The following is a 16128-nucleotide window of genomic DNA, read 5'->3' as shown; positions in this document are numbered from 1 at the left end:
AGGCACTTTCCTTTGCCAATGGCCAGGGCTGTAACTATGCCTATGCTCTCACTTGTCAGGTTTCCTCCCACTGTCCAAAATGCCCCGTCCTATTTGTGCTCAAGTGCTGCTCAGACAACATGAGCAGCACCTGAGCACCATCAGCAGACCCTATCAATGGATCCCTGCTCCCCTGGTAGGCTACCTAGTAGGGTGCTACAACCAAAACTAAAAATGTAATATACAGCAACTTACCAATGTGGTGGTTGCATTAGTTTTCCTTATTTAGGCATTTTTCCCTTTATTTCATCTAGTGATCCTGCCAGTAACACACTTCCTGTTTTAGTAATATAGAATACATTGAGCGTGACTTGAGACTGAAATCGGTGCTAACGTCCCATAAATTATGCTTAAACAGAAAACATGTTATGGGTGTATGGGACCTTTAAAGAGCTTGTAAACCTCAGAAAAAACAAAAACAAAAAAACAAACCCTGCAAGACAAAGGCATAATGAGCTAGTATGCATCGCATACTAGCTCATTATGAAATACTTACCTCAGAACAATGTCCTGAACCTGCAACGCCACTCCAAGTACGTGGCCGACATCTTCCTCCAGAGTTACTTCCGGGTTCGCGGCTCCAGCGCTCTGATTGGCTGGAGCGGCGATGGCGTCACTCCCGCACGTGTGCGTGGGAGCTACCGGTCATGGCACGGCTACTGAAGAAATGGCACCAGAGGCCCGTTTCTTCAGTGCACATGCGCCAATAATGTTGGCAGCAGCACATATACTGAATATCTCCTAAACTGTGCAAGTTTAGGAGATACTCACGGTACCTAAAGGTAAGCCTTATTATAGGCTTACCTGTAGGTAAAAGTGGTATAACAGAGTTTACAACCTCTTTAAGGCTCCTACTCAAAATACAACCATCTAATAAAAAGTTAGATTTTATTGTTGTCACATTAAAATCAAATAAAAAATGATGGCTGAATATCTATCGATATCATTACATTTCATTGAGCCTTTGAGGAGGGAGATAGCCAAGAGAGCTCTTGTGCACAGCACTGGATCAAGATTGAGCTCAGGTATGTATAAGGTGGGGGGGGGCTGCAGAGAATGCATCAAGGTAAAGAAAATTCAGCCTTCAGAACCACTTTTATGTCTGTTAAAAAATAAATAAAACATTTTTTGATTGAGAGAAAGATTAATTTTGCTGTACATTTTTGTTTTTGGGTTTAATACCTGTTTTGAAGTGTATGTTAAATCAATAACTTTTTTAATAATTTTGAATAGAGTCAGGTAAGATTAGAGCTACTGTTGGGTGTGTTACTGCTCTCCATAGTACACAGTACACTATTTGAGATAGCCCCCTTAATGCTGCACTCCCCCCAACTGTCACCACCATCTTCGACAGTCTGAAAGGATCTGCGATCTAGCAGAGCCTTGTACACATGCTGAGTTTCCCTACGTTGGCTCATACAAAAAGAGACCTGGGACCTTCTTAGCTGAGCCCTCTGCACATGCACAAAAAAAAAACGTGTGCGTGTGCAGATCTGACGAAGGTCTGTGCCGGGGTCCCGAGGCTAGGCACATCTGCTCACAGTGCAACGTCATCCACACAAATTACGGTAAGTGCCTGGAGAAAATCTCCCCACCTGGACATTGTGTTCTAACAGTGGGACATACAGTACATGTCCCTTTGACAGAAGGTGATCACACAAATTACCTCTGTAAAATGGGACTGCCACACACACTGATGGAAATTCCGCTAGTCCCTGCTGAATCGGATGAATTTCAATTAGTGCATGACCAGATTTAATCCATGGTCCTAAAAGACAGCCAGTGGAATGCTTCTCTGCACTCCAGTGCTGGAATTTAGGTGGGCAACTCCAGTGTCATTACATATAATGTTGGACGAGCAGAGGTTCTTCAGTGAATGGGCTGTCTACGCGACTTACTGGAAACTAACAGAGAGAGCAACTTTGGGGAATTGGTTAAAAAGAAAAAAAAAAAAAAAACTGCAGTAAATGTTTTATCACCCTGATACCCAACCTATGGCTCAGGGGCCACATGCAGTTCTTTAACTTTTTGTGTGGCCCTGGAGGTCCCTGCAAATTGCAATCTTTGTTTTAGTGCTTACTAATATGAGACTAGTAAAGGAAAATACGTAAACTTGCTTTTAGTAATTAAATTGTTTGCTTTATTTTTTTCGCACTGTTTCATTTTTCTCAGCTGTCCATCCCTATGGTTATTTCATGTTTTTTTTTCCTCTGATCTTTTCAAATAGATTTTTCTAGAGAAATATCAAATGCGAAACAAGTCATTTTTAAGGGGGTTGTAAGAGCGCACATGTGATAGTATTGATTTGCAAAGGGACTGTAATGGCAGCGATCTCTAGCAGTTTCATATAATCTGGTCTCAATTTATGACTGTGTTTAGAAGAATGTCTCCAGCCTCCAGAAATCCTATATCACGTTCACAGTCTTTGACCATCTCCTTTTGCCAGTTGCAATAGAAGAAGGGAGAATGAAGTTGCACAAGTTGAGGTGGAGGATAACCAAGGGGTTATAAACCGCAGTTTAGAAAAAAAAAAAAATGTCCCCTGCACGGCAATGTAATAATGTGCTAGTATGCATTGCATTCTAGCCCAGTATGAGAGACTTACCTTAAAACGAAGCCTTTCAGCAGTGCCCTGTCACCACTGACAGGGCTTCCATCTTCACCCAGTCTTCCTTCCGAGTTCGTGGCCAGGGTGCGATGATGTCACTACCGCGCATGCGCACGGGAGCTGCCGTTTGCGGCATGGGCTCTGAAGGTCTGGCATGGTATGCCGGACCTTCAGAGCGCATGCATCGGTGACGTCACCAGCTGCATGCAGTGTGAATATCTCCTAAGCAGTGCAAGTTTAGGAGATATTCACAGTACCTACAGGTAAGCCTTATTATAGGCTTATCTGTAGGAACAAGTGGTAAAACCGAGTTTACTAACACATTAAGAAGGGGCGAAATATTGGGGACCTTTGATTAGTTAGGGGCCTTAGATTGTAAGCTCCTTGAGGGCAGGGACTGCTGCATAAATTGACAGCACTATATACAGTGGGGACGGAAAGTATTCAGACCCCCTTAAATTTTACACTCTTTGTTATATTGCAGCCATTTGTTAAAATCATTTAAGTTCATTTTCTTCCTCATTAATGTACACACAGCACCCCATATTGACAGAAAAACACAGAATTGTTGACATTTTTGCAGATTTATTAAAAAAGAAAAACTGAAATATCACATGGTCCTAAGTATTCAGACCCTTTGCTCAGTATTTAGTAGAAGCACCCTTTTGATCTAATACAGCCATGAGTCTTTTTGGGAAAGATGCAACAAGTTTTTCACACCTGGATTCGGGGATCCTCTGCCATTCCTCCTTGCAGATCCTCTCCAGTTCTGTCAGGTTGGATGGTAAACGTTGGTGAACAGCCATTTTTAGGTCTCTAGAGATGCTCAATTGGGTTTAAGTCAAGGCTCTGGCTGGGCCATTCAAGAACAGTCATGGAGTTGTTGTGAAGCCACTCCTTCATTATTTTAGCTGTGTGCTTAGGGTCATTGTCTTGTTGGAAGGTAAACCTTCGGCCCAGTCTGAGGTCCTGGGCACTCTGGAGAAGGTTTTCGTCCAGGATATCCCTGTACTTGGCCGCATTCATCTTTCCTTCGATTGCACCAGTTGCCCTCTCCCTGCAGCTGAAAAACACCCCCACAGCATGATGCTGCCACCACCATGCTTCACTGTTGGGACTGTTTTGGACAGGTGATGAGCAGTGCCTGGTTTTCTCCACACATACCGCTTAGAATTAAGGCCAAAAAGTTCTATCTTGGTCTCATCAGACTAAAGAATCTTATTTCTCACCATCTTGGAGTCCTTCAGGTGTTTTTTAGCAAACTCCATGCGGGCTTTCATGTGTCTTGCACTGAGGAAAGGCTAGGCTTCCGTTGGACCACTCTGCCATAAAGCCCCGACTGGTGGAGGGCTGCAGTGATGGTTGACTTTCTACAACTTTCTCCCATCTCCCGTCTCCCGACTGAATCTCTCTCACCAAGGCTCTTCTCCCCCGATAGCTCAGTTTGGCCAGATGGCCAGCTCTAGGAAGGGTTCTGGTCGTCCCAAACGTCTTCCATTTAAGGATTATGGAGGCCACTGTGCTCTTAGGAACCTTAAGTGCAGCAGAATTTTTTTGTAACCTTAGCCAGATCAGTGCCTTGCCACAATTCTGTCTCTGAGCTCTTTAGACAGTTCATTTGACCTCATGATTCTCATTTGCTCTGACATGCACTGTGAGCTGTAGGGTCGGTTCACACTGGGACGACTTGGGATCCGACTTGTACGCCCTCAAGTCGCCCCAGAAAGAGATTCACATTTAAGTGAATGGGAGCGTCTTAATAGACACTACTGAAGTCGCTCCGACTTCAGAGCGTACTCCCTGTACTACTTTGATCCGACTTTGATCCGACTTCAGCCTATTGACTATCATTGAAGTCGGATCAAAGTCGGATCGCCGTCTCGCATGATCCGACTTCGGCATGCGACTTGTGCTCAGATGATCTTGAGGGGGAACTCCGCGCCAAATTTTAAATAAAAATCCGGCATGGGTTCCCCCTCCAAGAGCATACCAGGCCCTTGGGTCTGGTATGGACCTTGAAGGGAACCCCCTATGCCGAAAAGGCGGCGTGGGGGGTCCCCCAATCCATACCAGACCCTTATCCGAGCACGCAGCCCGGCCGGACAGGAATGGGGGTGGGGGTGGGGGACGAGCCAGCGCCCCCCCCCATCCTGAACCGTACCAGGCCACATGCCCTCAACATGGGGGGGTTGGTGCCTTGGGGAAGGGGGGCGCGCTGCGGCCCCCCCCACCCCAAAGCACCTTGTCCCCATGTTGATGAGGACAAGGGCCTCTTCCCGACAACCCTGGCCGTTGGTTGTCGGGGTCTGTGGGCTTATCGGAATCCGGGAGCCCCCTTTAATAAGAGGGCCCCCAGATCCTGGCCCCCCACCCTATGTGAATGAGTATGGGGTACATCGAACCCCTACCCATTCACCTAGGGAAAGTGTCAATTTAAAAAAAAAACACTACACAGATTTTTAAAGTAATTTATTAGACAGCTCCGGGGGTCTTCTTCCGACTTCGGGGTCTCTCCGGTTCTTCTCCGCGCTCTCCGGGTCTTCTGCCGGGCTCCTCCGCTATTTTCTGCTCTTTTGCCGCTCTTTTGCTATAGCGGAGGAGCCCGGTCTGCTGCCTTCTTCTCTTCGGGGGTCTCTCCGGTTCTTCTCCGCGCTCTCTGGATCTTCTGCCGGGCTCCTCCGCTATTTTCTGCTCTTTTGCCGCTCTTTTGCTATAGCGAAGGAGCCCGGTCTTCAATCTTCTGCCTTCTGCCCTCTTCTCCTGATGTTGACACGACGCTCTCTGGGGCTGGAATGCACTCTGAGCGCTCCGCTCTGACTTATATAGGTGGTGACCACGCCCCCTTATGCCGTCACAGTCCCTGGGCATGCTGGGACTGTGACGTTTTAGGGGGCGTGGTCACCACCCAATGACCACGCCCCCTTATGCAGTCATAGTCCCAGCATGCCCAGGGACTGTGACGGCATAAGGGGGCGGGGTCACCGCCTATATAAGTCAGAGCGGAGCGCACAGAGAGCATTCTAGCCGGAGAGAGCGTCGTGTCAACATCAGAAGAAGAGGAGAGGGCAGAAGACGGAAGACCGGGCTCCTCCGCTTTAGCAAAAGAGCGGCAGAAGAGAGCGGAGGAGCCCGGAGGAAGATCCGGAGAGCGTGGAGAAGAACCGGAGAGACCCCCGAAGTCGGAAGAAGACCCCCGGAGCTGTCTAATAAAATACTTTAAAAATCTATGTAGTGTTTTTTTTTAAATTGACACTTTTTCCCTAGGTGAATGGGTAGGGGTACGATGTACCCCATACTCATTCACATAGGGTGGGGGGCCGGGATCTGGGGGCCCCCTTATTAAAGGGGGCTCCCGGATTCTGATAAGCCCTCCGCCCGCAGACCCCGACAACCAACGGCCAGGGTTGTCGGGAAGAGGCCCTTGTCCTCATCAACATGGGGACAAGGTGCTTTGGGGGGGGGGCCCGCAACGCGCCCCCTCCCCCAAGGCACCAACCCCCCATGTTGAGGGCATGCGGCCTGGTACGGTTCAGGAGGGGGGGGGCGCTCGCTTGTCCCCACTCCCATTCCTGTCCGGCCGGGCTGCGTGCTCGGATAAGGGTCTGGTATGGATTGGGGGGGTCCCCCCACGTTTTTTTTTCGGCGTAGGGGGTTCCCCTCAAGGTCCATACCAGACCCAAGGGCCTGGTATGCTCCTGGAGGGGGAACCCATGCCGGTTTTTTATTTAAAATTTGGCGCAGAGTTCCCCCTAAAGATTCATACCAAACACAGTGGCGGGGATCCAAGTCGGATCCCCGTTCATTGAAAGTCGGACACATGTCGCAGGGCAAAGTCGGATCCACAAGTCGCGTTGAAGTCGCGTTGCAAAGTCGCGTTGAAGTCGTGTTGCCCCTGTGTGAATCGAGCCGTAAGGTCTAATATAGACAGGTGTGTGGCTTTCCTAATTAAGTCCAATCAGTATAATCAAACGCAGCTGGACTCAAATGAAGGTGTAGAACCATCTGAAGGATGATCAGAAGAAATGGACAGCACCTGAGTTAAATATATGAGTGTCACAGCAAAGGGTCTGAATACTTAGGACCATGTAATATTTCAGTTTTTCTTTTTTAATAAATCTGCAAAAATGTCAACAATTCTGTGTTTTTCTGTCAGTATGGGGTGCTGTGTGTACATTAATGAGGAAAAAAAAATGAACCTAAATGATTTTAGCAAATGGCTGCAATATAACAAAGAGTGAAAAATGTAAGGGGGTCTGAATACTTTCCATCCCCACTGTAAGTACCTGTAATAAATAAATACATTTAAAAAGGAACTGGAAAGGCACAGAGATGAGAAACCACAGCTGCAGGACAGTGGAGGGTTACTTATTTTAACGTAACATTGCTTCACCCATGCTCCCATTGCTCCTGGCTGAGAACAGGATGTCTTGCGTGTCCAGAGACATGGCCTGTTTTTAACATCAAAGGAAGAGATTTTGGTTGCTCCTTATGGAAAAGTAGCATGTTTCGTTACCCATCATTGTGGTAGAATCCACTTTTTAAAGGGCATCTGTCAGGATATCTCTGAGCTGCCATCACTGACTTTCTATTAAAGGGGCCAGGTCCAGGGCTACCATCCTCACCCAGGCTTCACTACCCATTATGTGACCCAGAAGAAGCATGCAGGCAGCAGAACTGCACTCCCAGCCTGTATGTTACAGTTTTGGCCTATTCCCCTTACTATGTGATGTGATGTTATATATATATAAAAAAAACAAAAAAAAAAAACAACACTTTTCAATTATACTGTATATGGGTCACTGTTTCCCTAATAGGCCTGTGGTTGATGTCAAAGCTCCCAGGCATTCCAGCTGTTGTTGGAGTGATCTCTCCTCTTCCCTGCAGCTGCCACTGGCTGACACAGAGGATATCACGAGACTGGACCAAAGCAGCCTGAGAATAGATAAGTAGATATATCTTTCTTATACAGGTTAGTTAGCATAAGTGGTAGAAAGGGTCAGGAGGCAGTTTTAGGGCTAGTTAGGTAAAAGCTGGAATTTCACATTAAAGAGGAGCTTTAGTCAGTTTGTATAAAAATTCAGTCAGCAGCTACAAATATTGTATTCTTGCTCCTGTCATCTAAGCAATCAAAGTAGGAGTGGGTACCTGTCAAGCCTAGGTGACCACTCCCCCCAAAATAAAATACCTAATACAATAGAGGAGGGGGGAAGGGGAAGAAAAACAGAACTTCCCCATTTGGGTGAAGTTCTGCCTGAGGCCCCTTTCACACATGCGGACCGTATGTCCGTATTTCATCCATCCGTTTTCGGATGAAATACGGACATACATGCATCCCTATGGGATAGCGGGTGTCAGCGGATGTACATCCGCTAACACCCGATGTTGTCCGGCTCCGCTCTCGTCCGATTCTGCGGACGGAAGAAAATCCTATTTTTCTATCCGTCTGCAGAGCGGATCGGAAGAACACGGACAGACGGTCCGTGTTCCTCCGATCCCCCATAGGGGAGAGCGGAGATCTGACAGGGCGGTCCCTGCACAGTGTGCGGGTCCCGCACTGTCATCTGCCTGCTCAGCTGGGGAAAACGAAGCGATCCCCGCTGAGCTGCGGATAAACACGGGGCGGATCAACACAGATCCGTCCCGTGTGAAAGGGGCCTTAAGTTTCAAAGTAGCCTTGGGACGTGTAGAACTGTTCAAGGGCCTAGGACAGTGATTGCGAACCTGGGCACCCCAGATCTTTTGGAACTACATTTCCCATTATGCTCAACTACACTGCAGAGTGTATGACCATCATGGGAAATGTAGTTTCAAAACATCTGGGGTGCCAAGGTTCACCATCACTGACCTAGGACAAAAGGTCACTGGCTTCCTTTTTTCTTGCCAAACACTAGGTAAAGTTTTTTGTTTTTTAAATCGAGGGTGAAAGGGTAAGAACTCTTGTCAGTTTATCTATTGCTGAAGGGCGCAATGGTACCACATTCAAGATCCAGAAATGTTTTTAATGAAATCATTGGTTGTAAAAGAGATCCAACACCTATCAGGGGTAAGACACTACCTCTTTATGAGTGCTTCAATACAAGAAATAAATAAATTGGGTTTATACAGAATGATAAAATACATGTTATAGGAGATATAATTTAGAAAAGGGAAGGAAAAAATCTATTTTTTTTTTTAAATTGTAAGAATACCATATAAAAAGCGATCTTTGTACAATTATATCACACAACAGAATGTCACAAGAATACAATGAAATATTATGTAGAGCTATAGAACATATACAATCCCAGAATGTAAAGGTCTAATATAAATGCTCACAAAAAAACATAAGATTATATATTCTGTTTTTCAATTTCTGTGCTTTGTGAGCATTAATAATAGTATTTTCTGTTTTGTTGTGGTTCTTACTAACAATTAAAGGAAATCTATGGTCACAGCATATACTTTCATTCTTTAACATCAACATTGAAATAGCAGCACGGACAATTGTTATTATTGACAATCCAATGTACAAAGTAATGCCCTGTACACACGGTCGGATTTTCAGATGGAAATGTTCGATGGGAGCTTGTTGTCGGAAATTCCGACCGTGTGTAGGCTCTATCAGACATTTTCCATCGGAATTTCCGTCACACAAAATTTGAGATCTGGATCTCAAATTTTCCGACAAGAAAATCTGTTGTTGTAAATTCCGATCGTGTGTACACAATTCCAATGCACAAAGTTCCACGCATGCTCGGAATCAAGCAGAAGAGCTGCACCAGCTATTGAACTTCATTTTGCTCAGCTCCCCATACGCGTCACCGCGTTCTTGACGTTCGGAATTTCCGACAAGATTTGTGTGATTGTGTGTATGCAAGACAAGTTTGAGCCAAAATCCGTCTGAAAAAATGTTGTTGTCGGAATGTCCGATCGTGTGTACGGGGCATAAGTGTACATGAAAAATCTTCTTTCATGTTGCAAGTTCTGCCTGTCTGCTGGCTATCTCTTTCCACAACTTCCTGGATTCCCTACATGCTTTGCAGCATCCATTTCTAAAGACTACATATCCCATGCTATCGTGCTCCCTACAAGCAGTAATTCCTGTGCAGACAGCTGAAACTCCTCCTCTCAGCACCTCTGTAGTTCAGAAGGCAGGCTCTGTGTATTATGTGACACAGCAGTGCCTACTCACAGGACATAGTGAATATATGTCACAAAATTCAAGGAAAGGTGTGGGAATATTCACAAAATTTACAAACTTTAGGATCATTCAGAATAATAGGAATAGGCGAGAAATAAATTAAATACAATATTATTAGCGTTGCACCGATACCACTTTTTTAAGTACCAATACTTTTTTCAAGTACTCGCCGATACCGATTACTGATACTTTTTTTTATGTCATGTGACAGTGGACTGTGTCCGTAGTTTTTTATTTATTTATTTATTTATTTTTTTACAATTTTACCTTTTAAACATGTATTACATTTTTTTTTTATTACTATTATTATTATTATTTTAGTTTTTAGTTTTTTATCAGCCCTCTTGGGGGATGGCTTTGGTGAGATATCAGGAGTCTAAGGAGACCCCTGATATCTACCCTTTGAGACAGAGGAAGGGACTGAGGACACAGATTCCCCAGTCCCTTTCTCTGCAGCCTCAGCTGCACTGAAGATGAATGAACAGGAGACAGCGGCTCCTCTCCATTTATAAACTGAGACATCGTAAACACAGTTTACTCTGCTCAGTCATGAATGGACAGTCAGTGATCACTGATTCTGTGCATTCAGAAAAGTAGGAGCCAGTAAATGACAGATTTACCGGCTCCTTCCTCCGCTCTCCATCCTGACAGATCCGGGACGGGGGGGGCCTGAGGAGGACAGAGGGAGACTGTAGGAGCACGGAGGACACGGTGGGGGACCGGAGGAGCACAGAGAGGGGGACCAGAGGAGCACACAGAGGAGGACACAAAGAAGGATATAGGGGACAGTCGGGGGTGATTTTTGCTGTGGTGGGGGGTTACAAGCACCGATCTCCCTGTATAGATTTCAATAAAGCAGCTGAAAGCCGTGGGAGGAAGAGGAGGAGAAGCGGCTGTCAGTTGCTTTATTGAAATTTATACAGGGAGATCGGTGCTTGTATCCCTGACTGGCCAGGTATCGGGTCAAGCATTGGAGCATTTGCACGATTACAAGTTCTCGTGCAAATGCTCGGTAGTGGCACGGATACCGATACTAGTATCGGTATCGGTGCAACCCTAATGATTATACTATTTGCTCTCTGGTTCCATATTTTATTGCATTTTATTGTTCTTTGTAAAGAATTTGTGACATTCTATTAGTAATAACTCCATTCTGTGTTTCTTTGTTAGCATTAAATTATAATTGATATTATAATAAATAACTAGTTATTTTTATAATATACATTCATATTAGCATATATAAAGTGTTAGAATGAAATACTTTGGCTTGAGTTATGCTTTAGAAAGTATTTTGTGCCGGTGCAATGAATCTATATTCACATCAAAGGTAACATTTTGTAACAGAAAAATGTAAAAAGATCTATAATTACCCTAAGGGTATATTCACATCAGATGTGGTAGGTCTGTGTTGGGTGGCTATTGCAGTGCAGTCTCACTGCATGATAAGGCGAAATGCCTTGTCTCCTTATGTGCCCGGTTCACACCAATACGTTGCGGTGGTGTGCGGGCAGCGTGCGCTGAAAAAAGTAGTGCATTCAGTACTTTTTTTCAGCACACTGAGACAATCCATTGCCTCGCACCGTGACATTTTAGTAAAATTATTTAAAAAAGGAAAAAATTGACAGTGCAATGCACCGAGATTGGTGCATTGATACTGTGCTGATTTGTAATGCATCGGCTGGTGTGAATTATCCCTAAATCTACAGACAGGGAAATATATCAGGTCTGCTGGCAGAGCAAAGAGAAGCTGTGATGTTATGAGACAGATTTACTATAGGATTGCATCTCGATTCATAAATCCCTCACTTTGTCCTTGGAAAGTAGCACAGCACCAGTGTAACATGACTGGGCCACTTCTTCGGTATGCCAGGATTAATAGAAAATAAACTACAAGCGCAGCATTAAATCTGAAAGCTCTTTCACACTATAACACATGTTGCAATGCACAGTAATGCAGTATAGATTTCAGAGTTAAATACACCCCACATCTACAGTGCAGGCTGAGAGATCCTTTCACACGACTGTTCCGATCAGGTCCACCTGCCATTTTTTCAGGTTATAGATAGGCGGATATAATGGACTTGTGTCCATTTACACCCACCTACCTCTGATCCTATCCAGTCAAAACAAACAGAAGGAGATCCATCCCATCCCTGTCTAGGCGAGGGGTCTCAAACTGGTGGCCCTCCAGCTGTTGCAAAACTACAGGTCCCATTATCGCTCTGCCTGTGGGAGTCATGCTTGTAACCGTCAGCCTTGCAATGCCTCATGGGACTTGTAGTTTTGCAACAGCTGGAGGGCCACCAGTTTGAGACTCCTGGTCTAGGCGGTCCGGAAAATTAGGTAATTGGGTGTAAACGGAAAGCAGAGTCCGTTTACACCCAGACAGCCCATAGAGCCTAGCGGGTTCTGACCGTGTCTGCTCTGCATGAACTGAGCGGACACGGACCTGTCATCCACCTGCTCTGCTCGGATTAGCAGGGGATCTGTGAGTGGATCCCCTGCTGATCGGAACAAAGTTCGCCCTGTGTAAAAGGGGCCTAAGCCACGGTGTCACAATTAACAGCAGTAATGTCACCTTGCCATATGTGCTCCTTTAGTTGCCCATTGTGCTGTCTATCTCATACACCCGATATTTAGCCCAATGGGCAACTTATAGAGCTCACACAGCAGGCTGACACCAATTCTACTAATTGGGAGGCAGTGCCTTAAATACACTGATCATAATTTGGCTGGCACAGCAGGGCCAATTTCAAACAGTTTGTGACAATCCCTGCTCAACAGAAGTCGATCATTGGATTGACTTCTCTCAAAGGGCAATGTTATAACATTTTCCATTGATTAGTGGTGGCAGCCAATCATCTGCAGCCACTGAAAAGTGTATTCCTACAATGGCAGGCATCGCTATCAGGATACAATGCCCCGTCAGGGGTGGAGGTGGGAGGTCCCTCACCTAGTTTGTGGATGGATAAACGAAAAAAAGATACCAGTGTATAGCCAGCTTGAATGATGCCAGCCACCAACTGGAAGTGTTGTTACAGGCAAAATCTCCAATTTAAGTGATACTAAAGTCTCATTTTTTTTTCTTTAAAAATAACAAACATGTTATACTTACCTGCTCTGTGAAGTGGTTTTGCAGCTTGCTAAGGGGGCACCTGAGCCGAGCCACAGCTCCCTGTGTCGGTCTGTGTTTGGCCCCACCCTCTTTTTATCCTGATTAGCTTACTGACTTTGATTGACAGCAGGGGGAGCCAATGGTGCCAATGATGTGTCTCAGCCAATCAGGAGGGAGAATCCCGGACAGCCGAGGCACTCTTGCACATCGCTGAATAGAGATGGGGCTAAGGTAAGTATTAGGGGAGCTGAGGAGGGCTGCTACACACAGAAAGTTTTTTTATCCTTGGAAATGCAGTCTCTGTAGATCTGAGGGAGACATGCAAGGAAAATAAAAAATAGCATTTTTGCTTGCACATGATTGGATAATAAAATCAGCAGAGATTCCCCTCATTTCAGATCTTCCCCTAAGATCTACAGCGACTGCACTTCCAAGTGCACTTGTAGTGCTGAGTGGATTTGCCTTTAGTAAATCAACCCCAATGTCTGATGTGGAGGGCCTGAGTTGGACCACTGCCCTGCATGTCACTATAACAACAATGGATTGCTGATGAGGTGCTATCTGACCCACCACAAAGCGTCCTTAAGCCTGGGTTCACACATATGCGAACACAGACATTGCATGTGATTCGCACCCGCATTGATGTGCCGATCACATGTGATGTCTGTGCAATGCGAATCCAGCCATACAGTTGTATGGCTGAACTCACATTGGTTTCACACAAAAAAGGTGAAGGGACCTTTCTTTTCCCGCACTGGAATCGGATTGCATGGGTGTTCACACCCATGCGATCCGATTGCTGTACGAATCCACTGCGATCTGTGAACTGATCTGGGGGTGTCATTAACTTTGTACTGACACCAGCAGCGGTTCGCAGAGGGCAGTGTGAACTGCCTGTGAGGGAGATGCGATACGGGAACCCGCACTGGTATGGCGCTGGAATAGCATGTGAACCCAGGCTAAAGCAACACATCATTCACCAGGTGCCATCAATGTGCTCTTGTGCAAATGCACCACAAAATAGTCCATTCAACAGCCCAAAGTGGGTGATGGCTGTTTGCAGCGCAAAGTCTTTCAGTTCATGTTCCAGGTCCCTTAACTGGTCCTGTGCACAGGGGCACTGCCAATGCCAGTAATGTCTTAAGCACTTCTTTTTAGAGAATTATATTTATTTCTTTAACAAAATAGGTGCACTTTAAGGAGAACATCTGCTGGCGTGAGTCAGTAAATTTGTCAAGTCGCTAGTGGCGTAACACTCACCTGTGCTGAAGATTTGTGTCAAACGCCAGAAGCAGCTCTGGAATTGAATCCAGCCCAGCCAGATAATCTTTCTAGTCACGCTCCGCACTGATCACAGCGACTTAATACATTCATAGGTGGCTGCCAGAGCTGGGGATGAGTCAGACTTTGTTATTCCTGACCAAAACGCTCGTATTTCAGGAAAATTCACTGCGATTCCCCCACCCCTGCCGCCAATTGATGTAATGATCGCGCCTTGACTGATGGGTTAACTCTTACCAGTGGGGGAGGAAGGGGCGCCCACCCTGCTGGCGCCGAAGAGGTTAATTGTCAGATAACCTTATTTCTCCCCTGGCGGTTTGTCAATGTAACATCGTTCGACACTGACAGGCAGGAGATGCCGCCATGGATTTGTCTATGCATAATGTGAATGATGGAACACTGAAGCGTCCGGCCTGCCTGTCTTTCCGGATCCTTCATATTGTTCTTAGAATTTGTTGTCTGGAGCCATGTTGAATTCATGTGAAAGAAAATATTTTAGATTGTAAGCTCTAACGAGCAGGGCCCTCTGATTCCTCTTGTACCAAATTGTAATGTAACTGTAATGTCTGCCCTCATGTTGTAAAGTGCTGCGCAAACTGTTGGCGCTATATAAAACCTGTACAATAATAATATTACAAGAACGATATTAATCTAAATTCTCCTAGATTGTAAGCTCTAACGAGCAGGGCCCTCTGATTCCTCCTGTATTGAATTGTATTGTACTTGTACTGTCTGCCCTAATGTTGTAAAGCGCTGCGTAAACTGTCGGCGCTATATAAATCCTGTATAATAATAATAATGTATAATAAAATACGATAAAACTTTAAAAAATGATTTATGCATGTAATAGTAAAGTCGCCTTACTGTATCTATATGTTCATTTCAAAGCTGAACAGACACAAAAACTTGTATTCAAACATATAGTGGGGAAAATAATTATTTGATCCCCTGCAGATTTTGTAAGTGTGCCCACTTATTTGCCCACTTACAAAGAAATGAAGGATCTGTAATTGTTATATGTGTATTTTAAATCATAGAGACAGAATATCAACTGAAAATCCAGAAAAAAAACATGATACAAATGTTATAAATTGAGTTGCGGTTCAGTGAGTAAAATAAATATAGTATTTGATCCTCTACCAACCAACAAAAATTCTGGCTCCCACAGACTGGCTACAGTATGTGCTCATGTGCTACACAGAATAGTCCTGTCAATTTAAGAAGGTGCTCCTAACGATAATGTGTATAAAAGACACCTGTCCACAGAATCTCTTTCTTCCATTCAAACCGCACCATCATGGGTAAGACCAAAGAGCTGTCAAAGGACGTCAGGGACAAGATTGTAGACTTGCACAAAGCTGGAATGGGCAAAAAGACCATCAGCAAGAAGCTTGTTAAGAAGGAGACAACTGTTGGAGCGAATATTCGCAAATTGAAGAAATACAAAATAACCATCATTCGCCCTCAGTCTAGAGCTCCATGCAAGAATTTGACTCATAGGGGAAGGATGATCATGAGAAAAATGAGGGATCCGCCCAGAACTACACAGGAAGAGCTTGTGACTGATCTCAAGGCAGTTGGGACCACAGTCACCAAACAAACCATTGGTAACACAATACGCTGCCATGGAGGGGCCAATGAACTGGGCCATGTATTGGAAAATCTTGGATGAGAACCTTCTTTCCTCAGCCAGAACACTGTAGATGGGTTGTGGATGGGGCTTCCAGCATGACAATGACCCAAAACATACCGCCAAGGCAGCAAAAGAGTGGCACAAGAAGAAGCACATTAAGGTCATGGAGTGGCCTAGCCAGTCACCAGACCTTGATCCTATAGAAAATTTATGGAGGGAGCTAAAACTTCAAGTTGCCAAGTGACAGCCAAGAAACCTTAAAGATTTGGAGA

General features: G+C 45.2%; 1 protein-coding gene across 6 annotated transcripts in view; it reads left to right on the top strand.

The window, feature by feature from the left end:
- Positions 1-16128, top strand: part of CACNA1C (calcium voltage-gated channel subunit alpha1 C) — a 780229-nt gene that overhangs the window by 172506 nt on the left and 591595 nt on the right. The gene's annotated exons all lie outside the window — the stretch shown is intronic.

Source organism: Aquarana catesbeiana, linkage group LG03 (assembly GCF_042186555.1).
Source record: "Aquarana catesbeiana isolate 2022-GZ linkage group LG03, ASM4218655v1, whole genome shotgun sequence".
In the NCBI taxonomy this organism is placed as follows: domain Eukaryota; kingdom Metazoa; phylum Chordata; class Amphibia; order Anura; family Ranidae; genus Aquarana; species Aquarana catesbeiana.
Note: the sequence above shows the minus strand (reverse complement) of the source record. Positions and strands in the feature narration are given on the sequence as shown.